Source organism: Nomia melanderi, chromosome 1 (assembly GCF_051020985.1).
Source record: "Nomia melanderi isolate GNS246 chromosome 1, iyNomMela1, whole genome shotgun sequence".
Lineage (NCBI taxonomy): Eukaryota > Metazoa > Arthropoda > Insecta > Hymenoptera > Halictidae > Nomia > Nomia melanderi.
The window spans coordinates 36,087,868-36,114,872 of record NC_134999.1 but is presented as its reverse complement, the minus strand read 5'-3'; the positions used below and the strand labels follow the sequence as shown (position 1 = coordinate 36,114,872).

General features: G+C 44.7%; 1 long non-coding RNA gene across 1 annotated transcript; it reads right to left on the bottom strand.

The window, feature by feature from the left end:
* Positions 1-2,343: 2,343 nt before the first annotated feature.
* On the bottom strand, positions 2,344-26,031 carry LOC143175258 (uncharacterized). Its single transcript, XR_013000001.1, has 4 exons — positions 26,008-26,031; positions 24,015-24,075; positions 23,777-23,920; positions 2,344-2,440 (listed from the first exon to the last, which is right to left on the bottom strand). It is a non-coding gene; the product is annotated as an uncharacterized LOC143175258 (long non-coding RNA).
* Between the last annotated feature and the right edge of the window lie 974 nt (positions 26,032-27,005).

The window sequence follows — 27,005 nt, the reverse complement described above, 5'->3', positions numbered from 1 at the left end:
TGTAGAGTATGTATTTAATTCTATTCTTTTTATATGAAATGATTAACGAGGAAAGTAGCTTTATCGAGCACAGTTGTGTAAGAAATAGGGCAAAGGGTTAAGATGTTTTTTTACCGGAGCTAAGGGACAGGAGTGTTTTTTACACGAAAGGGAACGAACGAGGAGATTATCTTGGTCCAGCAGAGAACCGAACGTCTTCCCTGCACGGTGTACACGATTTGTCTTCGGCTAGTTTAGACTCGGTGTTAATACGAGAATAAACAGCGAGGTAAGATCCCTCTTGGCTTAACGCGTCTCTCCTTGAGTAAGCCCGGTTAAGTCGAGAGGGAGGTTCGAGATTCGAGGTTCCAGGTTTCAGGTCTGGACGGCCTCGAGCTGGAATGAGCAAGGGCTTTCTAATTAAGATCGTTAAACTGCCATGAAATTCAAATTACGTTTACTGCTGTCCTTACTTCCCTTCGCGGACCCTTTTGCGGACGATGGCGAGGCGCCGTTCCGCCAAAGTCCTTGGTCAGAAATTAACTATACTTTTTAAAAACTTCCTTATATACGTAATGACGGAATAGCTGCATCGAACGGCCGTGAACGTGTACATCGAAGGAAAAACGCCTTGCTCTCCGGGGAAACTGTTACGATCGACCAATGTTTGACTTTGGAAATATTAATTATAATTTTTAATGAATGTTCGGGTCGGATGAATGAAAATATGAAGCTGTAGGAATATTTAGGTACTCGATACTTTAAAATGCTAGCCTAGCAACGCTTATTACAGGAGTCACGCAGGTTACCTTAAATTTCGTAGATACAGATCACTAATTAGAACACAATCCTCTATTGTATCTTGTAATTCTTCTTTTAGAGTATGATACTGATTTTTTCGGTTCCACCGAGCAGTATTTCGGACAAGGAAATTAATCGATATTGAAATTTCAATAATGCTACAATCTGTGAGCACTTCCCAGACTAATCTGACGATATTAGCATAGATCCTCGGACGGTAGATAACTTGGAATCTTGAAGGGTTGCCAGAGAGGTGGAGGCAGGAGGGACGTCTGATAACCGCCCCTTGTAAGTTAGCGTATCAGCCAGTGGGAAAGGGTAAGGAAAGGGGTGGTTTAGGGTAGCACGCGTCCCTTCTATTAAATTAACGTAAGGTAAAGGGGTGGAAACCACCTCCTCCCCAGATACTAGGTCAACTGATTCAACCTCTCAGAATCCCAAGTGATTCATACACCGCCTCCGACATTCTTCTCGCGTTCGAACGACTTTCGAACGGTGGGACCGCCAGTCCGTTCGATGATTTTACGAAACACTTGCACGACACAGAGTCCCCGGAGCAGATAAGAATAGGTTCTTTGTTCTCGACAAACATCACGACGGAAGTTTGTCCCCGACTACACCCGCACGCGTGATGTCAGAAGCCAAGCGACTGATTAAACCATCAGTGGTTATTCAAGCTACCCTCATAGACGAGGAATGCTACCAAGCACTATTAACCAGAGAGAGAGATACGCAACGTTAAATTGTGCTGATACAAGCGTAATGTCTTGTAAAACAGAGAAAAAGAATTGAAACCATCCGTGAGATAAACGTGTCGGAAAGCTACTCCTTGCGGTTGAAAAATATTTTATTATTTTCATACTTCCCGAGTCCATTAGCACGGCCAGCGGCAATTATACAGCGGAGAGCAGAATGGCGTCGCCCTGTTAAATATTTTCACTGCGGAGGATATATGGGGCGAACAAACACGGAGGATGTTTTTGAGATAAGCAAGCGGTACATCGGGATAGTTCAGACCCGTACGAGTTCGAACGAAGAAAGGGTGTGTCGGACGACCGTGTCCTGTCATGTTCGATAGCGATATACCTTGGGCCTTGGTTCCCTTAGAATTCTCTAGCACCCGTTCTCTAATTGCATAATAGGATGCCCGCATGTACGGAAAAGATGGGTGGTTAGTACAGACTTGGTCCGTCGACCAAGTATGGGGGCAGCGATGGAAATAGGATTCGTAAGGCTAGCTAAATAAGATATATCATTCGGCGCATAATGGCTCGCAATTCCGGTTATTTAGATTTCATAGGCTTCAAAAGATTAGATTTGGACTTTCGATTATTTTTAACACTAGAACTACCGAGCATTTAATACGATTCATTTGTAATCTCTATAAAAATTGTGACAATAGATTATTTTCAATTTCTTTGGATATTCATCATAGTACACAAGTGAAAATATTTCCAGAATCATTTCAAATATTCAGTGCTTTTAAGGTATTAATAACTGAGAAACAAACAAATCGAAACGATTTGACTGTTACGTAGTTCTAGTGTTAATCTATAAATTCTTACCGCAGAAATAATATTCCAGGCTTACTTCACTCTCTCCCGAAATGTCCGTGAAAGTAGCTGCAACTTCTGCAATTCAGTGATGTACGCAGTTGAACCTAAAAATATGAAAATATGATAATATACACTTCAATCGATATTAGATAATGTATAGATACGAATAACAAGAAACGTCTGATCACAAAGAAACAATTTATTCGATGTAACGCTTGCTAATAGCTGTTGTTTATAATACGAAGCCACAGGTCTCGTATAAAAAAGCAATCTCGCCTGTAATCGTCTCGACAAGCTTTCAAGAATAAATTATATCCCGGTAAATATCTCTCTGATGAAATATAAATTTCCTTTACATATTTTCCAGGCGATTCCCGGGCCGAGTAGAGTACCAAAACACACAGCCCTGAGTTAAACAAACGGGAATATGTTTGTGGAAGGACACAGGCCGGCTACATTCTTCCATTAACATGGTAAGAATGAGTACAAGGGAGAGGCGTAGCGATAAAGCTGTTGCACAGACGAAAGAGGCGCGTTTGTTTACGCAACGCTTTATCGTTAGAGGGTACGACGGATTTTCTTGTTGATCCTACCTGTACTTCTAATAACGATTTTCGTTTATTTCCGTTAACAAATTACCGCGCGAACGCCGGCCCCGCCGAAACTCCTGCCCTTTTGTTTAACTCTTGCTCGTCTAAACATTTACGGAGGATTCCGCGGGAGGACAAAGTTTTCGAGAACGGCGGAAAGAATTCGCCAGAAGCGAGAGATGGGAAACGAGATAAGATTATCGTCTTCCGCGACTGTTCGCTTTAGAAATGAAACCATGTCTGTTTGTCTGTTTGTTGAAGCAATTAACAATGTCGCCTGGTAGATTGGAAGGATCACACCGTCACCGGGCTCGACAGCGTGGCTCCGCCACAAGCGGCGAAATACAATTACCTAAAATACACAACGGGCAACGTCGAAAGGCAACAATAACTTGGTCTCAGACTCGGGTACGCTGCACCGACGAGTCAAGACGATATTCTAGACCTACGAAAGGTATTCTTATTCGACTGTCTCTGATCTCTTTGCAACTAATTGTTCTTTGTAAAGTAACTGATGTTATTAAATCTTTTCGATTATATTTTTATAAATAAGATGATTCAACAGGGAAGAAGGACTTTTGTATTACAATAGAGCTTGATTTTGATTACAATTACTTGGAATTACTATTTATTTCAATAATGAAATTGGATGAATGTTACGTAAAAATTAATCCGTAATTTCTTTCAGACAGTTTTTCATTCTGACAGAATTGAACGTTCCTAATTTCTTTACACGTTGAGATATTAATAATCGCGACAGGCGAGAATAAAATTAAATTTATTTAATTTCAAGTAGGAATACGAATTTGAGAGTAATTGAAATATGACTGGTGGGAGTGTCAACCCATTATAATTGTAAATGTTCCGAATGGAAAAATGCCGTTGCAAAGGCCGAGGGATGAAAAATACGGTCCGCCGTATTTTAAGCATCCCTGTAGGTGAAACCAGTGAAGTGGCTGAGGAACGTTACGAATAAATTGATGAGACACCGGCAGCCTCGTAATAAGATGGCTACGTTATAGCGATCGGACACTCGCCGCGTTATTAATTGACACTTCACTGGAGATCCTACCGTATCTGCATCGATATATTCCGTATTACCAAGTAGCCTCGCTAAGTGCCCGGCTAATCGATATCACGCCGTCGAGAGTATAGAATCCCTACACTCGTCTATTCTTTAAAGCCTAACGCGCGAATCGCAAGCTTGAATGAATGAAACACTAGAAAACTTAATAATTTAACGTTACATTGAAATACACAGAAACTGCTAAATTCACTAAAATTTGAAATTACTAAAATTCAAACGATTTAAATGTAACACAAACAGTTCAATAATTAAAATTGTCGCCTACCACCAAATAATATAAATTACTAGAATCAGACCAAGCAATACTTTCGATGATGTAGGCATTACGAAAGATTTCGAAAGCTTAAAAACTATTATAAGAGCTCTTTGTTTTTGAAATCGAGGATATCGGTGATTGTAACACGCTGTACATCACGACAGTTTCGAGCACAGAATTTTTTCCCGAAGGAAAGAGGCGTCGAAGTCCCGGTAACGAGTGGAGTTTTTCATCGTTACTCCCATGGAGAAAGACTCGGCCGGCAAATAAATACAAATTGTCGGATTACCGAGACTTTTCCCGCTGATATGGGACCCCATGCGCTTCGCGCGACAACGTTCTCCATTTTCCGAATACTTCGCATAACTTACCGCAAGCCTCACCGTGAAACCCTAACGCTCCGCGAGCCGGCGAAATAATAATAATGAAACTGCGGAACGAAGGAAGGCACAAATAATGAAATTCTGGGATACAAACGGATCTTCCGCGTGCGTCGCATTGGAACTGGAAAAACGCTGATCGAAGCGGCATTAAAGCGGTGGACGCTTAATGGATGTTTTCATCGTAAAATCCTCCCGAGCGGCGACCGCCATTTTGCAATGGAAGGCGTTAAGAACTCAGAAATATTGTGCTCGGCCGTAAAAAAACAGAGGAGACTCGGTTCCAACTTTCGTAATAGCGAAATAAAAAGCTGGAGGCGAAGTGGAATTTGCATTTCACGCCATCGAGCTGGTATCGTTACGACGCGGCCATGTTTCTCGTAGATTTCCGTTGGACCGCCTTTACATATTAAAAATACGCGACACTGTCGATCCGACAACTCAACTGGGAATCTTCACGCACCGATAACACAGAGAAATCCTCGGAAACTTGAAGAATGGGAACACCGAATGGAACTTAATAGAATTTCGGCTTTAATTTTTCATTCGAATTGAAATTTAAAACGAACGCGGATCGATCGCCGTTGTTCCATGACGTCTGCCGCATCGGTCGGAACTAAGGACGAGCCGGGAAGAGAGGATTCTCAATAATTAGCGACCGATATCCGATATACTATCCTATTTATTTGAAAAAGTTAACCGGGGGAACGGCGGGATTATGGGACGGCAGGAAATCCGAATGCATAAGTAAGGAATGATCGATCAGTCGACTCGTGCTTCGAGTTGCTCGCGTTTTTCGAATGTTCCGGCTACCGGGCGTGGATCGGCGGCGCTCGGGGGGGCAGGGCATGTTAATTAAATAGCCGGGAAGAGTTTACCAATAACGTGGCGGTGTGTGACACGGGCCTGCCGCGAAATAAAAGAAAAAAGAAAAAAGGGAAACAGGGGGAAACTCGCAGAAAAAACGAAGAACGTCACCGGGGGTGTCCGATGTTCGGAAATGTGGCCGCGGGACTTTCGATTTTTACTTTAATTAAATATTTCCCGCGCCCCCCCGGTGTACGTTCGGCGCGGCACGTTGCAAGACAAGCCGCAGCGTCGCCGCAGCGACATTTTTTAGTCACGCTTTTATCGATGAAACAAGCAATTCGCGTGCTCCTCTTTCCGTACCCGTGTCGGCCGAGTGCTTCGAACATGCGCGAGGTGTTAATTAATTGGAAAATTGTTATCCGCTGTTCGAGCCTCGCCTGTATAGTTGTAAAGTAATGCACACTGGATGTAGATAATAAACATGTAGACGAGTATCTCGAAAAGTCGACTATAAGACGTTGAACATAATTGTTATGCAATTTCCAATTCCATCGTGGATCACAGGAAAGTTATAGAATTTCATTGTCTAATAGTTTCAAAATCTTTCAGTTGTTTCGCGATAGAGCAGAAGCGATAGAAATAAATCTACTTGTACCATAGAAAGCAGTGGAATTCGCGACACGTGAAATTGTCAATAAATATTCATTGTTACAATTGAACGTAGCGAAACGCGGTATCAACTTCTCGAACCTTTAATAAAGTGGTGAAGGGATTCCATAACAGGTTTAAGGAAGCATAAAAAAGGCGGCAGGGGTCGAAACGGAAGGAGAGCGACGCTGCTAAAAATGTACATCTTAATAGATTAATTAATATAATCTGCCGGCTCGACTGCTGCCCAGGCGAGCAACTCCGTCTCAGTATGGGAAATGAATATTGTTAAAGTTAATTATAATTGGGAGTAACCTTGCGCAAATATTTCAACTGGCGAGTTAAAGAACGGCCAGGCGACGGGAAAGGTAGAGGAAGAGACCGCGCAGGAAGTGCTACTTTCTTTGTTTGGAAACGGGGGATTCTTCATCGGCCGGTAATGCGAAGGATGTGAGCCTGTCTGGGTAGAATATTCCTTTCCTCTTTCTCGAGGTCTTCTCCTCCGCGGCAGTATTTTTCCACGGATTTCACGTGTATCTTTTCATAACTCGGAACGTACAGACCGTAACATGTACAAGATAAATTTACCCTTGTTACCTTGTCAAAAAGTGTTCGGAATAACTGCATAATTATCCGGATCAGCTCGCGAGCAGTGTCGTTCGAACTGATCCTCTGAATAATTCGAGGGACCAGTCATCTTCGAGGGGAACGTATAAAGACATGATCGATGCATCAAACTTTAATTCTTTGTAGTCAAAGTTAATCTCGGTGTATGGATTATTCATCGATCCTCCCGATAACATCGACTCTAATAGATGTCTTCGATGGAAATAGACGAACAACATGAAAAAAGTGAAGACCCCGGGACACATGAATGGCGATCGAGGTTTTGTTAAGCGAAATGCTAATAATCGAAGCAATTTCCCGGCGACCGACCGGCGCTATTGTGTTTCCATTAGTTTAAGTTGCCGCGTGTACTTCATTATGCGCGGAATTTCAGATTATTACGGCGGCCGGGAGGGGGTCGACGGGGATTTTCTGAAAACTTCGACTAAACTCGACTGTCGCCTTCTCCGGCAACTTCTGCGCGGCGATGGTCCGATATTAAATGCGGATGAATATTTATGAACAATAATTGTATTTATACAATGTGTCGAGGCACGCCTGCCCCGAACGTGCCTCTAATTAAATTCATGCTAATAAGTGTACCTTGTCTCGCCAGGAACAAAGGGAAAAAGAATAACTTTCCTTATTACTCTCGCGGAGAAAAAGACTTCTCCCGGAGAAGAAAATAGTACGTACATGAAAGAATGTGACTTACATTTTTACAGTCACAAAAGTTTATCCAAAAAAAGGGAGGATACTCTCACGCGAAAGTTGTAAGAAGCACCGAGCTAGCAATAAATCCTCCCTTGATTTATTGAGAGAAAGGGGGATGAGGATTCTTGGACAAAACAGCAGTCGCGCGAGCTGCAGAGCGAAGACAATGCGTAACTTATTTATATGGGGCCGCCCTCGTTCGTTGCCAGTTAATTATACGTCTCCGAGGATCTAATCAAGCAGTCTTTTCAAAAGTTATCCTCCTCGTACCGTGCTCGAAAGGTAAATCGATGCTAACGACGCGCGATAGAAGAAACTTAATTGTTCGACGTTATAAGAATGGAATTGAATGCCACAGCGTTCGAATCTATAAAGCGTCTATCGTATCGATCCGCTGAATCTAATTGTAATGATATCGGCCGGCGAGAGAGAGATAGGAGAACGTTGCTCGAATTTTCAAGGGAGCGGTGCCGACGAAGGCGAACGACAGAAACAGCAACGGAGCCGGACCAGCCAACCCTATTTCCGTATGCACAAAGGGCTCGAGTAGGCAAAGGTTTTGCCGGCCATACGTGCTACCACCGGCCCCAATTGCTTCCACCCCCTTCTAAGTTTCATTATCTCCGCTGTCTGAGGTGTTTCTTCCATTGCATTTTACGCTGCTAATTATTACCGTCCACCCCCCAGGAAATTAGCAACCCTTTCCCGCAGCAGTTCTCGATGTCCCCCGCATGAAAAAAAAGAACCCGCGGTCAAAATTATGACGTCGAACGCTGTCCGCTTTGAAGCGATAATTGCGGGTATTAATCACGAGGGGTGGTTTTTGTGAGACGCGGCGGAGGGGAGGGAAATTATACGATTTCAGTAACGGGCGTGGATTTCAGAAAAATTCAATGCGACAATCATAGAGCTTGCTAAATAATTCTTCGATACTCAGATTAATATTTTAACACTTTGCACTCCGCCGTCATTGTGGCGATATTGTAAGATAAGTTATATGTAGCTTTCAAATGTATACGCGTTTCTTTAACAACAAAGAGGGTCTTCAATCTTTCACGGCAGAAATGAATCGGAGTCGCTGAAAGGTCATACTAAAAATCGCTCGGAAAAGGGTTAATACAGTTGTATCGAATATTAACAACACAGAATCTTCTCGCGAAAAGGACCAAAAGATCCCCACGGAAGCGAAGCAGTAACAATAAACCCTCCGCCCCTGGAAAAATCGAAATTATTCCATTTTCCCAGAAACCCCGTCGCAGAATGATTCCCGAGCCGCTCGAGTGCATGACGGCGGGCAGGCAGGCGCTTTCATCGGGCAAAGAATCCAATCAACGGGGACAAACGTTCGAGTGGTATGGCGAAAAATTAAAAAGGACAAAAGGGGAAGACTCGTGAAAACTTCGGCAGGTACTCGAGGCCAAATTGACACCTACGATCCGACAGAAGAGGAGGAAGTGCCGTTGAGGTAAATTGAGGGCTCGATGGGAGGACGTCGTAGGGGTGGGAGCGAACGCCGCCGGAGGAGGGGTGGAGTACCGGTGGCCTTCTTCGAAGGGGCTAGCGAGGGTTCCTAAGCAGAAGGGTGGAGGGAAAAGAAGAACGTTCGGGAGAAAGGTGAACGAAGAAAGAACCGACGGGGTGGAGGGGGTGGCGGAGGCCCATTACCGGTGAGCGTGTGTCTCGAAACCGCCTGAAGCGGAATCTAAAAAGAGGGCGAAAAAAGGAGGCGGCCGCCTCGCATGTCTCATTGCAATCTGCAAATATTGAGAATGTTTTCCGGCATTGCGGGAATCACGGCGTGCGCCACCAACCAATTGCGATTATCTGTCGGAGATACCGGCGAGCGGATCCATCGTTTCGCCCGTATAATCCGACTTCGCCGTCCCCCCGCCCCGCGAGCCCCGTACAACGTAGACGGAATTAGGTGTTCTCGTGTCCCGTGATACACCGAGCAAAAAAAGATCAGCTAATGGGCTTTCTATCGGCTGGCTACACCCACCCCGATCTACCTTCTATTGGCTCTCGAGTTTCGGATTGGTATCGACTACTGGAGACGTCTTCCCGGCTATCACGGAAGTTTATGCCGAATCAATGGGGAATTCGTTGCGGTTCGCTTCGTTGTGTTTCGAATTGTTATTCCAGAGAAAGATACATCTGTTTGTGTATAATCATTGTAAGGGAATAGTGTTTCTTTCAGATTAAAAGGGATAAATAGTATTCATTATTATTCATACCTATTCCTGGGAGTCCGACTCGATAAAGCAAAGGGTCGATAAGCTTCCCCCGACTATTTCTAATTAGAAGTCCCTTCGTTACGCTGGAAATACTCCGGCAAAGTAACAAAGAAGGTAACAAAAATTGATTTCCAGCGAGATCATTAATTTCTCGCCGGAGACTCTTCTCAGAGGAGAGTGCCGGCGAAAGGGTAGCGGATGTTTAGTCAATTAACCGTGGAAACAATTTGTCGATTAACGTTTCACATCTCGAAAACGCTACCGTCACAAACGGCCCGTGGGTGGTCGGGCGCAGCAATTAAGATTGTAAAACGATAAGTCCGCCGGGCGAAACGACAAAGATACGTAATGGAACAAAAGTCGCCCCCTACCACGGTCCCCCAACCCTCGGCTGACCCGGCCGGGCCGAGCCGACGTCGTCGTCGTCGTCACGGTATCGGCCGTGTCCGTTGGTAAAGAAGAACAATTAAAATATGACAATCGTTAGATTTAATTATCGGGACAAAGGGCAGCGGGTAACCCCTCCGATTGTCGGGCCAGGAATGCTGCGCGCAGCTGAAAACTTGAAAGACATTTAAAAGCGCGGCTAAACGGATGGAAGGGTGAGCGAGCCTTCTCACGGCTGATTTCGTTGCTCCGTCTGACTGCGGCTCGGCCCCGATCTCTTTCCGACGAGGTATTATTAAGTACAGGGCATAACAATCAAAGAGCGAATCTTCCGAATCATTTATAACAGGCGTTACGGCAATAACAATTATCGCGACCGTCCTCCGCCGCGCGGAGGAAGATTCTTCCGGAGGACTTCTTCGCCCTTTAAAAACAAGAGTTGCGGGAAAGGGAGGTTTTATATAGGGTGCTTTGAAAGAATACCGAGGACTTAAGAGGTTTCTTAGACTGCGCGAATTGTGGACAGGTTCAATACTTAGGAAATATGGAACAATATTAATACTTGATTTCCCAGGTGTAACAATGGGGGAATTTTGATTAATATTTAATAACGATAAGGATTTGTGTCTAGGACAAGTATATAATCGAAGGTAAATATTTCTTTTTACCGTGATCTCACTGGAAAGTTTATGAATTAAAAATATTCTAATCGTCTGTCGAGACTACATACTTCCGACTTCGTGGAAATTTGAGGGAAGATATGGTGTGGGTGGTACCAGAACTACGTCGTCTGGCAAGGGTCGAATTAATATAGTTTATAATTAAAGATGCGGCTTTGTAATTAGTAGAGACACGATTGCGTGACAAGTCTGTAATAAGGACACCCTGAAATACCAATCCGTGATATATGTTATTAGGAACGGACACGCGAAACTGTGTGACGAGGTGCCGCCGATGATTTTAAATTGGCAAACGTTACGAACAACCTCGAACAGAGGCTGGTATAATGTTTACGGACAAGTTCAACATTTAATGCACTGATAACACGAAGCCGTTGTTGTACATCCTCCGGAACCGAAGTTAAGTTTACGAGGAATATACTTTTCATGCCGCACTTCAAACTTTTCCCTCGGCCGAGATTTACTGTTCTTTCTTAACAGCATACATTTAACTGCCAGAGAAAACTTTCGTCGTGCCACGAAAAAAAAGGAAAAAAAAGAAGGAGGAAAATACGAAGCAGATTCTTTCTTCTCGATTAATCTCGATTAACGAACGCCGGTATCTACACAACATAATTATTCCATGGGATTAAAATATTCAGGCAGGCTACCGGTGGGGACGAAACTCTGCCGTGCGAAACTAGTTTACCGGAAGTCGGGCGAAATTACACGATTCAACCGCGGCGATGTCGCAGCCGCGGGACGAGACGGGTAACACCGTCTTCCAGCGATGTGAACAAGACGACGCGTCGGCCAAGGTTATTTTCCGCCGTCACACCAGGTTAATCATCCCCGAAAGTTACGGGAACGACATGACTGACGGGCAAACAGGAACGAGGCGGATCCGCCGCCCGCGCGAGTTCCCCTCGAAACTGCACCGCCGGGCAACGACAAAGCGCGCTTAAAAAACTTTTCAAATTTAACCCCATCCTAGGCCAAGTTCCTCCAGGGGAAAAATGCGGATGCAGTATACACGAGGTGACGACACCCCGGGTATCTCGTGAAATTCATGGGAAGAAGGTGGGCTTCGGGTAGTTTCTTATATAGTCTGCTTTTTACAGGGATCATTTGGAGAAATGATTTTTGTTTTGGAAGTACTGGCTGGAAGTACTGGGTTTTGGATGTTTGCTAGATTATATTGATATTGATGTGTAAAGTAGATTAATTAACACTAGAACTACTGTAACAGTCAAAATGACTGGTTTCGATTTGTTTGCTTCGCAGTTACTAATATCTTAAAAGGATTGAATATTTGAACTGATTTTGGAAATAAATAGTTTTAGAGTACTATGATGAATATCCAAAGAAACTGAAAATAATCTACTGTTACAATTTTTATAGAGATTACATATCAATCGTATTAAATGCTCATTCTAGTGTTAAGCGATGAGTTTGCTCTGATTTTAATGTAATATAGGAAATACGAATTCATATAAATATTTTCTTTGTATCGTACTTTTGATTATCGCCACTTTACTTCTAAATAATTCACCAACCACCTCCAAGGGAATAGAAAATAAAAACAAAGGCTCTCCAAGAAAACGAGGTCACAAATTAGAGTGCCGATCAACCCTCGTCGCGTTACCGAGCGATTCCAAATTCACAGGCGAGCGGAACGGAAGATCTCGCGGACTGCGTACTAATTTCGAGAAAGTGGCACGAGTGGATCATCGAGGGGTTAACCGGGGAGCTGCGTAAACGCGGGACACGGGGCTCGAAGCTGCGGGGCGGGGGATGGGTGCGGCGTAGGAGCCGCGGGATTCGGAGTGCCGTCTCGATTTGTATCGAAAGGGGGAGGGACGACGTGAAGTTTTCCAATTAAACGCGGATTATATCGCTTTGTCTCGGTATTGAAAATACATCGATACCGTCCCCGGTGGCTGTATGGAAACCAACCCCCGCGGAACCAGCCCCCGACACATAATCGTCCGGGGCATGGCGAGGGGGTTGAATCTTTCTCCGACCGGGAGAGAATCATCGAAACTTCGGTCAACAACCGACTCGGCGATATCTCGATGTATCACGAAGCAGACGAGAAGCGGGATTACACCCGTGGCCTTTCCACCCTTCCCTCCTCACCCCTTTCCCGTTCGCCTCTCACTCTCTCTCTCTCGGCCGTTCGCTCGCTCACCCCTTTTTTTCTATTTCTTTCCACCTCGTTTTCCCTTCGGCGATTGTTTAAACCGTCTGCCGGCCGCCGCCTAGCACCGGCCCCGATTCCACGTGGAGCGATTGTACGCGAAAGAGAATTGTGAAAATTTCAAGCAGGCTTGCACGCTCCTGTACACACCGTCCGCGACGTTATGCATGTATATACGGCACGTAACGTGTGTATGGTCCGTGTGTGTACGTGTGTGTGTGTGTGTGTGTGGATGTGTACGTGTATCGCGATGTTTGCTGAAGTTCAACCAAAACGGCCCGCGCTCTCCGCCGGCGCTCTGGATCTGATTAAACATTGTCCCGTCTATTCAAGGAATTTTCAATCTTTCTTCGCGATACGTGCGACGCCGGCGCTGGGGGCTTATAACCGGCTGATGCAAAAATTAATTCGCTCACGGCTTTCGTTACGTTCGGGGCCGCGGGGGACGTGGCGAGGCGTGTTTACGTTATCGTTCGCCCCTGTTTTCCCAGTGAAATTGTAAAAATTATAGAATCCGGGGAAGAAATCTGGTGACGGTAACCGCGGTATGAAAGAACTGTTTGTCTCCTGTTCGATTGAAAATAATTTCACGATTCGAACAAATATTTATACACGCTAATGAAGTTTCTTAATCTGTGAGTTCCTTAGATTCTACGATATTAAGTTTCAAATAAATTATTCAGAATTAAGTAGCAATATCCATGTGTCCCGTGCCCGAAGGCTATAATACCTCGAATCATCGATATCGATCGCTACAGTCCGAATCGCAGGGGATAGTTCGCGACGATCGTGTTCGTATCTCGCGTACGAAAAACAGCGGTCCGCGATTTGAATTCGATATAGGGATACAAGCTCCTATGGCCGGTCTAGTGATCTGTAAATACATCGGCCGGATTGGATTGGCCCCTATCAGCCTAACTCCCCGTCTACCAGGAAGTTTCGTACTTTCCGAACTCGCTCCCTTGGAAAAAATGCCCTCGGTCCCCGGGCGAAACGGCCGGCCGCTAAACCGTGCCGCGCCGAACGAATTTCTGCTTTCGCGTGTCCTCCCTTTCACGTCGGAAAGAATCGAAATATATTAATTTCGCTTTTTATCGGTGCCGCCCGCGCGGCGTTCCTTTAATCCGTTCGATTTTTCTCCGCGGAACGATGTAGCGACGCGGTATCGATAACCACGCCAATCGTCCCTCGGAGATTAACGACCTTCCTAAGGAAACGATCGGTCCGCGCGAGGCAGGGCGGGAGGGGGTTGAAAACGAACGTATGCAGGCACGCGTATGAACGCTATCGATTCGTGAAATTATGGCAGTGGGTCAAAGAGGGGTGAAACGGCGCCGGGAGCGGGAGAACGAGCAGCATCATCGAGCATACTCACCGTCAGGAAAGTATAGGGTGGACTATTTGTTCCGAAAGGGATGAGACGGTCCTCTTTAAGGCTCGATGGTGCTCGAAATAAAATGTCCTTTGTGTCCGCGGGGTGTGCGTTGGAAATTTGGAAATGTCACTCCGAACGAAGAGGTTCCTTCTATTTTTAATATACAGATACATTTCAGTCCGCGACTTGGAAGATTTCAGTTATAGAATTGAATGCCGCGTGTGTGCAATGTAACAATTAGATTTGAAATACCACTGAGGTAACACATAACCTTTTTCGTTAATATTCAAGATTTCGGTGTATAATAACCTACACGGATATCAACGATCACCGATACCCTGATCTACGAAGATCCCAATCAAACGGAATATCTAACAAAGTACACGAACAAATAGCAAATAACCTAAAATTCGAATTCACCAATCCTCAATTTACCCGAGGCATCGACGATCAACCCGTCTCTCAGTTTCGGAACAACGCGAAAAACCCTCCACCCTTTCGCCCTTTCGATTTCCAAGCGGCGCGCGAACTCCCTTCGTTCGGCAGCGAGGCAGACAGCGCGGCAGGCAAAAGATATTAAAACAATCGGGCGTTGTAGGGCCCCCCTCCGGTTCCCTTTAAAATTTGCAAATACACGAGTGAAGTGCGAATTTATTCGTCGGTCTGTAACCGCCGCGGCTCCTCTTCACGGCTCAGACTCGGTTCAACGCCGTGAGCCGTTTGCGGCAGCCGCGAAATGGAAAAACGGGTTTTCCTTCTCCCGCGAAGCGGCAAGGGGCGGGAGAGGGGGGGAGAGGAGCGGCTGCGTGCCGCGAGAGGGATTAGCATAGCCCCCTCATTAAAATACAAACACAATTCCATCGGCCCGTACAGCCGCCTACTCCGCCTGCAGCCGCCAATCTCGAATACCAACCCGTTTCTGCAGACTCGGTTCAACGTTTTCTCCTTTTCCCTCTTCGACCGTCGCCCACCTCCCTCCTCCCCACCCTGGTCCGTCTCTCCCCACCCAGTGTTGCCTCCGTGGAGAACTTTTAATCCGTATTCGTTAAGTCTCCTTAAGTAACTCCGGCATCTGCGCGGGTTGATTATTTTCCGATGATGAAAAATATAAGCAAATCGACGGGGTGGTCTATCGTGCTCGATTCCCGGCGAATGGAATCGACTAACGCGGGTTCAAGGGAGGATGAGCGTGGAAGGAGGGAAAAAACCAGTCGCTTAAAAGCAAAAGACGATGAAAAAGACGTTCCTTCCGCGCGGGCGACCGGCACATGCAAATGCTTTCTACCGTCGCGTTACTCTTACGTGAATCCATTGGTTTCACCTCGGCGGTGTTCCCACGTTTGGCTCCGCAAGGGTTGAACGGAGGCGGTGTGTATCGATAGATTTCATTTTTTTGGATTGTTACGGAGGCAGGTTGATAAGGGAATTTTTATGTGCGCGATTTAAACAAGGAGAATGGAAGAAAGTTGAGCAAACACGATGGAAATGGCAGCTGCAACGTCAGCTGTTAAGGAAACTGTCTCGTGGGGTGGTTAAACCTTATTGACCGGAAGAGGAAAAGTAGCCGTAAACAACCCTCCTAAATACCCCTGACCGCTTACTGTCCTATAGTCATCGGTTTAACCGTTGCCCAAATAACCCTCGCTTGTTTACTGATCGCCGATGCCTTTACGTGATTGAAGCTTCCTTGACAACTAATATTCCCCCCGTTATTGCCGGAAACTTTGTTCTTACAGCGACACGCCGAACTATCGATCCTACGGTAGCATCTAATTCGTCATTGTAAACAACCGGAGAAGTTAAAGAATCCCATTCGAATGTCGAAAATGAGACTAGTTTAGCATGGACAACCACGAAATGCTAGATGAAGATAAGTAAAATTAGATAGGCCGGGGAATAAAAGGCTGCGAGGCTCGGGAAAGAAACACAAGTAAGCAAACTGCGGTCTGATTAATCGCGAGGCGGAGTAATGGAGCCCGGGGTCTACTTAATTAAGTCGAAGAACAACGAAACTGGAGGCACGAAATCGACGAAAACAGAGACGCGCGGTTGTACGTACAGCAAGGTAAACATGTACGGGGGTTGATACGGTAGGATCCGGCTGCGCTCCGTAAATACTAACGAATCTATCTTGAAAATTGTTAAAGGCTACACGGGCCCCGCCAGAGGTTGGAATATTTTCAACGCAAACAACCCGCTCCGGCCGGCGCTAATCGTAGGAGAAGCTTATGCGGAGCGCGTGGCATTTCTTTGAAGGGCTTTAGACGAGTGTAGGCCTTGCCAAATACAGGATCCGTTTGACCGTCAAACGTACAGAGCAGAAAGCTTTTATCCTTTCTACCCTCGGCTCATCCTGCCGCCTAGAGGAGCCTCTTCAACCCCCGACCAGCCAGCCCGCCCCACAAAGGAAAATATTTACAAATATTTCGCGACTAGAAACGGGTTCACGCCGCAGTCGTTTCCAACGCCTCTCGAGAGTTCAACTCTTTCGTTTCTTTCTCTAAGCGTTTCGTCCCTCCGGCCTGACACAAATTTACTGGTACCGCGTTGAAGCCAGATAAATCTCCGTCATGGGGTATGTGCTTCGTGGAAACTGTATCGAGAATTGTAGGGAAAATTAATTTATTGTAGACGAGTGTACAATGCTGCCTTTAGATGTCGGAATATTTATTGTATATATGGGAGATGTATGTAATTATTGTACTTTTATCAAAGGATTGGTTAGAATTTTTAAAATAGAAATATACTGTGGTTAAGGAAAGGCGAAGATAAAGAAAGAATAAATGTTCCTTGTATTCTGTGTGAATATAGTCGCTGTTAAGTTAACAGCGAGTCCCGCAATGATTGACTGCTTGATCGAAAAAATCGGGATGAAAGGGAAAAGATAATTCAGTCCCGACCTCCCTTTATCTCTTTAAAGAGCATTCGCCACGTTGATACATATGCAGACTCGATATCTTGGTAGTTATTCTTTCGCGGCTTACCGTGGAGGAAGATAAGAGAAAACCCAGCAGTAATTTGAGGCAAAGGGAGCCGGCCGATAAAACGGTACCTTTGATGTCTCCGTCCTACGTTCAGCCAGTTCTTATGATCTTCCATACACAATTCTGCCGAATGTCAGCAACACCGTCGAACGTTTTGCGCGGAAAATTTGCATGAACCTAACAGCGAGTGTTCGGACTAAATCTAAACCCCGATTAGCGGTGGAGATCGAAGGGACACGGGGGGGGGGGGGAGATGATGGGCACTTGTCCCTTGAAGGTCAGTAGGGTGTGGCTAACGGCCGAGTAAATGAAGGGTCGCATTACGAGTTAATGTTCAGCTGTTACGTTTCTGTAATTCGCCTAATTGCACTGCCCGAGAGATTTCGAAGTAGCCTGCGTCCCTTGCCGAATAAAAAATGCAGACCCGCTAATAACTGACCCTTAGGAAAAAAACAAAATTGAAAGAGAATAACCGTTACCACTCCCCGAACACCCTGGTTCGCGCGAAATTACAAAACCGGAGTCTATAATTTTCAACGAGCCCCAAAGACGCTATCTCTCAGAAGTTACCTTAAACCGTTGCTAAATATTCATTCGAAACGGTACCAACGGCGCTAAACCATTCTCCGCATAATCTAATCCGACATGACTACCGGACGAGTCCACCGATACATCAAACAGCGATAAAAAGCAGAGATAAAGGAAGCAATGACGTCATCGAAGGGTTAATCAATTCTCGAATTCCATAAGAAATCAGCGGGAGGAAAGGTCCGACGCGTCGATACAGAGAGAACAGGGAAAAAAAGGTGGGGGGAAGAAAGAAAGGAAAGTAGAAGATGTAGCGCGTTGGTAGGACTGTCGGGACAGGAAGCTAAAGAGGGCGGTTAACAGGAGCTTCGGGGCAATAAGCGACTCTACAAGCTTTGGGAGGCGACGAGAGATGACCGCACAGGAAAAGCCGCACTGGTCAGCAGAAACAGCTCGCAAAAACACGGTCGTCCAGCCTCTTCTCTGCCCCACAGCACAGGCAGCAACCCCAGGGAAAGCTCCGCCGACCACCCACACCTAAAACCCACCCCCGATTTCCCGGTTCCCCTCGGCCGACGTTGTGCCCAGCTCTCTCTCTCTCTATCTTTCCCCCTTTCTCTCTCTCGCTCTGACTCATTCTATCTCTGTTTCCCCTCTCTTCGTCGTCGTTCTTCGCCGTTTCCTCGCTCCTTTCCGCGCCAGCTACCGCCACACGTTAAGGGTTGCTTAGGTAGTTGGTACAGAGGAGAGAGAGGGTGTCGGCAGGCTGGGTGGGGGTGAGGCCAGGCGGCGGCAGAAGAGAACGAACGAACGAACGAACGAACGAACCCGAGAGGAGTCGGAGGGGTTTGCTCCGGTGGCAAGATTACGGCGAAGTTGCGCTCATTTAAATAATGCGCACAATAAAGTATGCAATGGCTAAGAGAGTGGGCGGGCGGGCGGACGGTTCGGCCGGGTTCCCGTTAGCGCTCGATGTTCCTGTTTCAGAGGGAGAGAAGGGATGGCGCTCCCGGGTGCAGTCACGTACCCTTGAAGGAGGAAGGACCCGGCCACCCAGACGTACGTACGCGCGCAAACGTTTATACGGCCGCGGAAGTTCATGGCACGCGCGATTAGATTTCCGGGTGACGTTTTAGTGTCTACCATCCCGGCGCGCGAAAGTTCCGCGTTAAACGTTTATTAAAATTCTGCGCGCCATCGCTCAGCGAGCGTTGATACGGTACGCGGTTGCTCGATTTTGCCTGTGGCTTTCGAATGTGTATGAATTTTAATATTCCGGTGGAATCTAGGTTTCTTTGACGGTAAATTTACGGACGTTGTACGCTTTAGGTTTTTGTTTCTAGGAAACTACGTGTTCTCTATATATATCGCGAAAATGGTTGCTTTAAAAGCGGAATGTACGGCTAGAGCGTAATCGTACGAATCGAAGTCGAGTTAAATTGATACTAAATAATGTTTGAAATATTCAATATTCGTTAGATTGACGGGTTCCGTGAGTATGAATAACTAGTGTTAGGAAAGGGATTGAAGAAGGTACTATATTATTTGATAACTGTAATTTCCGATATATGGGGATTGAAGATCGATTTAGAGGAATTGAAGAATATATGATGAGTGGTTGTTGAAGGTTTTTAGTTGTTGGTTTTAAGAATGATGAATTGGGTGATAGGAGTTTTCAAGAAGAGTTAGCGGCAGAGTGGAGACTAGTTGTATATTGGGTGTAATATTTTTTCGTGAGCTCGGACTGTAAAAATCTACGCGATTACGTTCGCGTAGCCGAATCTCCTATCGCGTATGTATCAGAGGGGTGAGTTCAGGCGTTCCGCCCCAAAGGTTTCACCGATCGATTGCGATTCCCAAGGTCATCTAAGTTTTCCGACCGTGGACATTGCGTGGAATGACCTGCTTCGATAGGTTACAGGGATTCCGGAATAAATCCCTCCTAGCCGAAGCAAAAGTTTTTGTCGGCAGTAATCTTGCATCTCCGACACCCCTAGTTCGCTTTCTTTTTCTTCCCGGCAGCACTGCCTGCCTCGTATCCCGAAATGTGCTCGTTCGTCAGGATGAAATCGAGTATGCTAAAAATGACTTCGCGTCTGGAATATTTTCCTTTCGATACTTTCGACAAACCCATCTTTGTCTAACTTGTTGTATCCAAAAAACAATTCAATCTCGTTTGCGAAACGGAATGAAGCATAAATTAAATCTTACGATTACAATACCACCGTTGTTCTTTTCGTAAAAACATAAGTTCTAAAGAAATAATCACGGAAGACAACTAAACGTAATAAAAACTGGATCAGATATTATTATCTGCATTGCTTGTAGATGACAAGCGAGTCGTAAAGAAGCGTTGATGTGAAAAAAGCGAATCTGAAATAACGATTCCAGGAGACGCGAAGAGGAATGGCAAAAGTAAGAATAGTAAATAATATATTCGAGTAATGGGGGTAGTCTTTCTTCACCTGTACCCCTCGCGACGGTGTATCTTATGAGAATGAAGAGGGAGGCGTGAGAATGAATGTAATGAAAAACTGGGGCTGCTTAAATAAAATAAAGCTTGTCGGCATATTATTGGCGGGAGGGTTGCACTTTATCTTCTTCCTACCCTCTTCCTCGCCACTTCCCGGCGTACTTCATTTTTCCAGTTTACCCTTCGTCCGAGAAGTACTTTCATTTGCTCGATAACCTTACGTTCCGCGTGCGACTGTTAACGATGCAAACAGACCGTCTCATTTATCCTCGACTACTCAATTATATCCGTCAGGAAGGAAAAGAATTTAAGTAAACGATGTTTGTCGCTTGCCGAGGAATATTATCTGCTACAATGAAATTGATATCCACTGACTTCACCCCTGCGTCACGCGGTAGCTTCTCCGCTGTCCGACTAACTCGACAAAAATGACAAATAGCACGGCGAAGGAGGCGTCTAATTTACATATCCACTAATCTCTGCCTCTCACCGTGTCTCCGGCTCTAATTCCGCGCTAATTCGCCGCCCTGCTCGAAAACGGCGATGAAATAGTCCGAGCCCTCCGCTCGCCTTGTTCGCGAGCAACACTACGGACGCAACGTTCACCCCTTTCCTTCACGACGCCAGATAAGGAGGGATCTAATTCCACTTAATGTTGCTTTTTCAATTGCCCGTAAACACTCGGGAACGCAATTGCAAGCGAGACGGATAAGACTGATTGAGGGGAAATTAAAATTCGTTTGTGTGTCTGGCTAAGACAGACTCATACTACTTTGTATTATGTACGCCACGATGCTTTCCGATCAGTTAAAACTGATTACCATTGAAGATTTAATATTGAATGGTTGATCAAAGCACAGAAGTGACAATCTCTTACTTAACTTTGCTTTTGAATTAAGTATAAATTTCGAGAGTCTCAAATTTAGATAAATGAATCAACAATGAACAGAAAGGATTGCAACATCTTTAACGACAAACGTGACACAAGCCCTCCTTTCAGCTACTAATTGAGAATGAATTAAACTCGAATCAGTGTGTCGTTTCACCTATATCCGCGTCTAATGAAGGGCGGAAACGTCACCGTTCCATAAACATTTCGAAATTGTGCAGGTGCTGTTCTTGATTTATGGCAGGCAATTAGAATCCTACTACCTTATTTGCCGTCGTCGCCACTAAGAAGCGACGCCGGCATGTGAACGCGACGCATCGTAATCTATGCCTGGAAACCCTAATTTCGAACGGACGCCAGATGTTATACGACGTCTGGAGGAGATGCAAAATATAAATAGCGCGTCCGATCGACAGGAAAAATCTCCGATGACAAACTAAAGTTTACGCGAACGTCTCCGGTGATCCCGAAAGAATTATTAACGCCAGGAACGAGATGAATTCCCGTTCTAGACACGGCGCGGCTGGTATGCGCGTTACACGCGGAATTAATAATGTAAATTGTGTAATGAGACTATGGTGTAAGCGGATTATAGAATCCGAGGGTGAAGTCAACGTCGGAAGGAGACAAATGAAGAGAGATGGTTTGCGGGAACTGGAAATGCAATATTCCGTGAAAACCGTCACCGTGGGGATCGCAAAATAAATAGATATACGTGGCTGGAGTTCCGTGCCCGATTCCTGAACTTTGTCACCATCAATGACACGTATTTACCGTTTCCCTTAATGAACAGTAATTTATTACTAACGTAGAATCGAAATTATCCGAGACTACAATGAATCCCTCACCCTTAAACACAAATTCAACGATCCCAAGATCTCAGGCACTCAATGGTAAACATTCTAAAAAAGTATATACACAAAACATTTAGAAATAACCAAAAATTCTATATACACTAAGATAAACGCACAATCGATAGAAGGAATTAAATGCAATCGCCGAACAGCCGCTCTCCGAAGCTACCGAACGTTTCCAGCAAACAAATAAAACCACGGAAGCACTCGCACAGCCCGTTCCCAATATTCCCAGAGCGAGCCCGCCGCCGGTTCTCCTAACCCCCATTAATCAAGACAATAAACATCCACGAAGCGGTTGACTCGATCACAATTAATAATTCCGCGATTCGTGAAACGACAAGCTGATCCAGTGAATCGCTTCCACCCGCCCCCCCCGTTCCGCGCGACTGTATTCACCGTAGGAAATGCAGCATGCTTCGATAAATTCATCTCCGCGGAACAAGCGATTGTTTTCCGAACGAGTCCGATAAGGACATAGACGGAAATGAGTAAAGGGGTAATGGGGCGGGGAGGTGGCGGCAGAATAACCCAAACGGAAAGCTCCGAGAATGGCAGAAGGAGTAGAGGAGAAGGAGGAGGAGTAGACGACGTTGGCGCAGGAGGACTTGAGGGAGAGATGGCCCGGCCGTTCATCGGACATTTATCCAATTAACCGATCCGAGTCGAGTAACCGGGGGTCAGGAGGTCGTTCGGGTACCTATATAGACGACGGCGGTGCGCACGGTTCGGTGCACCGGGCATACCAATAATAGATACGCGCGCGCGTCCGCACGGAAGACGAGGAGAGGCTCGGGTTACGTAATGTCGAATGTTGATCCGTTATGTTTAATTACGCGGGACCGATATTGACGGGTAGGTATGCGGCGAGAAGGGTCGGAAAGAGGACAGGGCTCGTCGTTCGAGCCGATACCGGGCTGGGAATCGGTCCCAGTTGCTTGTCCGTAAAGTCAACCCCTTTCTCTTGGTCGGCAGGGGGTTGGGCCACGCGAAAGGGGTTCGGGAAACAGGAGGAGAACTGCTGAGGCGCTCCGGCCACTGTCGAACGAAATGGCCAGCAATATTGTCGTCGTGGTCCGGGGGATTTGCGTGGGGCAGATCGAGCAAGAGCGCCGGGGCTGGGGCTCGAGTGACATGGGAAATTAATTATACGCTAGTGAAACTCCTGACCTCCGAAACAGATCGCGGTCTGTTTTCTCCGCGGCCCTTTTCGTTTTATTCTTTCCTCGGGGAGGGAAACGATTATTGGATGTGTCAACGAGTGGTTCATTATAGTTAGCGATTAATTTTCATATTGCCGGTGTCTCTACTGAATTTTCGATTGTAGTTTTTTGGGGATGGGAATAAGTAGTAGTTTCGAGAGGATAGAAATTTGTATGGAATTGAATGTTTTATCTTTTTGAGATAGGGTTTAACCCTTTGAACTCTGTAGGCTCCAATATTGCACGTGTTATAATATCAAATATTTTAATGAATCTTAAAGGAACTACCCTAAAATTATTCGATTTTCACATCCAAATTTTGTGCTAAGAAGGAAAATAAAAGATCGAAGAAATGTTACATTTTTACTTTCGCTAGGAATACTATAAAAATTAGTTGCAGTTGCTGATAGATTACAAAACAACCCGGAGTGCTAAGGGTTAATAGTTTCGAATGAATTCTAATTGATTGGGATACACGCGAATATAAATCGGAGCTGTTGGAAGGGAAAGAAAGCAGATATGTGGTATCGTGATACATAGAAATAAAGAGCGATTCAAACTCACCGAACGCGGCTAGCTGAGAGTACATCCGGGGATCCATTACACCCAGATCTCGGTGTTCAACTGCCCGAGACGGCCGCAAGATTTGTGTTTTCACATTTGTGTAGGGACTCCTCTTGAAATGTTTCGCTTCCCCGAAATCCGCGGCTGTAATGGAAACGCGAGGAAGGAACGAGAGGAACGATTAAATGATTTTAATATGAAAAATTCACGATCGGACGGGGGAGGAACGGCCGTTCACCTCGGTATTCCGGGTAGCCATCGAGCGACGTCAAGTTTATCGGTCGTTCTATGCACGAAATCTGCGAAAAGAGAAAAAAAACCGATTTGTCCCGAAATATGTCGGCTTTTATATATCGTTATGGAGCATACGCGTGGGGAACGACGTCGTAGCCACCGCCGCCTACCAACTTTCTATCTCCTTTCTCATACTTTACCACCCCGGCCAGCACACATACGCTGCGAATATTTATTTTTATTACAATCCGTATACTCCTGAGTCAACAGTTTTTTCTTTTCCTTTTCCTTTTTCCTCGCCTCCGCCTCCAACCGGAGGTACGAATCGATTTTAGTGGGGGCGGGCGTACGGGGTGCGTGAAGTCGAAGAAAATTTCGGTACGTATGAAACGCTGGCGCAACGATGGTCGCCGATCGATTTGTGCTTATTTCGCCGAGAAATTAACACGTTGAATGTCGCATGATTTCATTGAGCGAAATATTCGAAATAGAATAAAAAATAATATTACGTCATTTAATTTAATTGCATTGTTATTATTGCAAGTTCATCTAGCCGAATGTCGCCGCGTTAGCTAGCATTATTTATAATATAGAAACGTCTTCAAATAATTATCGTTTAACCCTTTGCACTCGAGAGGTGACTCTGACCATTTGATTTCATACAGTAAAACTATAAAATTTGATATTTAATATTATATTTCCTACAATGCATCATTTTGAGAAATATTCAGATAAAATAGCTTTGTTCCTCAATGTACACGTGATTTCTCGTCGACTGTTTCACAAAATATCGATTTTATCTCATCAGAAAATGTTAAACTATTTCTAGTGAAAAACATCCGAGTGCAAAGGGTTAACTGAGTGAACTATAGTAATTGAATTTGGTTGGGGGTTACCGGTAACCCCCATGGCATTCAACGTGTTAAAGTCACCGCGTTCGAGGCGATCTATCCTTCGTTTTTCTTAGAAATGAAAGAAGTCGGCCGCGATTCCAGCCGAAATAAATTGTTCGCGCTCGCGTTATATCGCTTTAATGTTTTCGAGACGGGCCACCTTCCCCCTGCTGCAAAGTTAGCGGCTACTGGCGAGTCCAGTAAATCTTACACCCCGAACCATCCCCCGGTTGCCTAGCCATTCTTATTCCCTCGTTACTCGCAGCTTCGCTCGAGGCGGCTCTCTCCTTATTATATCGTCTTTCCACGCCATAAAATCGGAAAAGAATTTCGCTCCCCGAGACAATAGAAACTAATAAATTTGATTGCTGATTATACCCACGAAATTCGCAGATTAAAAAGCGATCGTGGCGTTCAACGAAATCGTCCGGTTCGCTATTGGCGATTATTGTTCGTTGCACGAGAGTATAACGTTGGATGTTCATTAAGTGTAATGTGCGTTGAACTTGTTTATCTTTAAATTAAGTACGAAGCGTAAGTAGAAGAACGGAATGATTAGATGGAAAATGGAAGCAACCTCTTGGGGTGAAAAGTTTTGGAACCCTAAATCTCGGTGATTTACCTTACACTTCGCAATATCGTAATATTGTAATATCGTGAGAGCAAGTTGGTATAATTAAAGTAGAAGTATCTTCAAAATAGCCGCGGGTAATGGCGGCACGAGATCACCCCTCGAGTTTTCCCGAAAATTCATTCCGTCCGCGTGTAAACTGTATCGAATCGGGGTAATTCGGAGATTTTAAGTTGCTAATAATATTTATTACTAAAAATTTCAGTCTATTTGTTTCGAACAATTAATTGTGAAACAAAGCTCCTAAACGATACATGGTAAAACTCCGCTAAAAAGAAATTACTCTTGATTTTGCCTATTATAACCTATATGAGAAAGGATGTAGGTTACAGCCAATAAATAGTATAGCACCTATTTAATATTGGATTTTGATTACATGTAAATGAACGCATCGAAGGGCTTGAAAACATTTGATATGCGTTAGCAATTAAGGCTATGTAGAATTCGGATAATATGGAATTAATATCACATACCATAATTAGCTGTTGATTGACCGCGCTCCGCCGCAAAAATGGCAATAAATAAAATCTGGCGCGAAATGGAAAGAGAAATGGTGGCGCCACTCGACGGCGAGAAAGAGAACTACCCATAAGACTCGATGGTGATATTCCTGGTATCATGAAACATTGAATATATAGTTCATTCGAAACGCGATCGTGTTGAAAAGAGGGAAAATTGTTTAATAATCTTTCGTGTAACTATTTCACGTGAAAAATTCGTAAGAAATTTATCTATTGTTAAATGATTAACAAAATAGTAATGTCTGTTCGGAAAACTGAATGGTGGAGCCTTCTAACGGTTTCATTTGAAAAGTAATGGCTAGTAACTTGGGCGTTTTGTCGCAGATGGCAGCGCAATTTGTATTTTTATAATATTCTGTATTTAATTAGGTATTATATAATTCTGAACGAAAATAACCACCGAATATTATTATAACGATGTGGTATAAATAACTTATCACGAATAGGACATTTATTTTGTACACTAATTCTATTTTTCATAATGTTTAGTGATTATTATGTGCACTGATCAATAAATCGCATAGTAGAAATAAATTAATTTCACAACAATTTCCCGTGAAATTTTTAACTTATCAAGATCTGTATTCAAAGATTAAATAATACTGATTAATTTCCAGTAATTTATATTGGTAAAGAATCATGATAATGCATTGAAAATTGCCATCTATTTTAAAGCTGTTCAATGGACTTAATCAATGGGTCTCCAATAAATTAATTATTCTTTGGTTTCTCGTGGAGCTTTTTCTTCGTCGAACTACAGAATTAAAGTTTAAAGTATACAGAATAAAATTCACTAATTCTCAATTCGTAAAAATTACTTGAAACCTGCAAAATCTCAGATGATTAGAGTAAGGTCCAACGAGTGCGACTGTTGTTCCGGTAAAGAATTAATTCTTCCAGAGCTTTCCGTGGAGCGTTTTCTTCTCCAAGCTGTAAATTAATATCTTGAA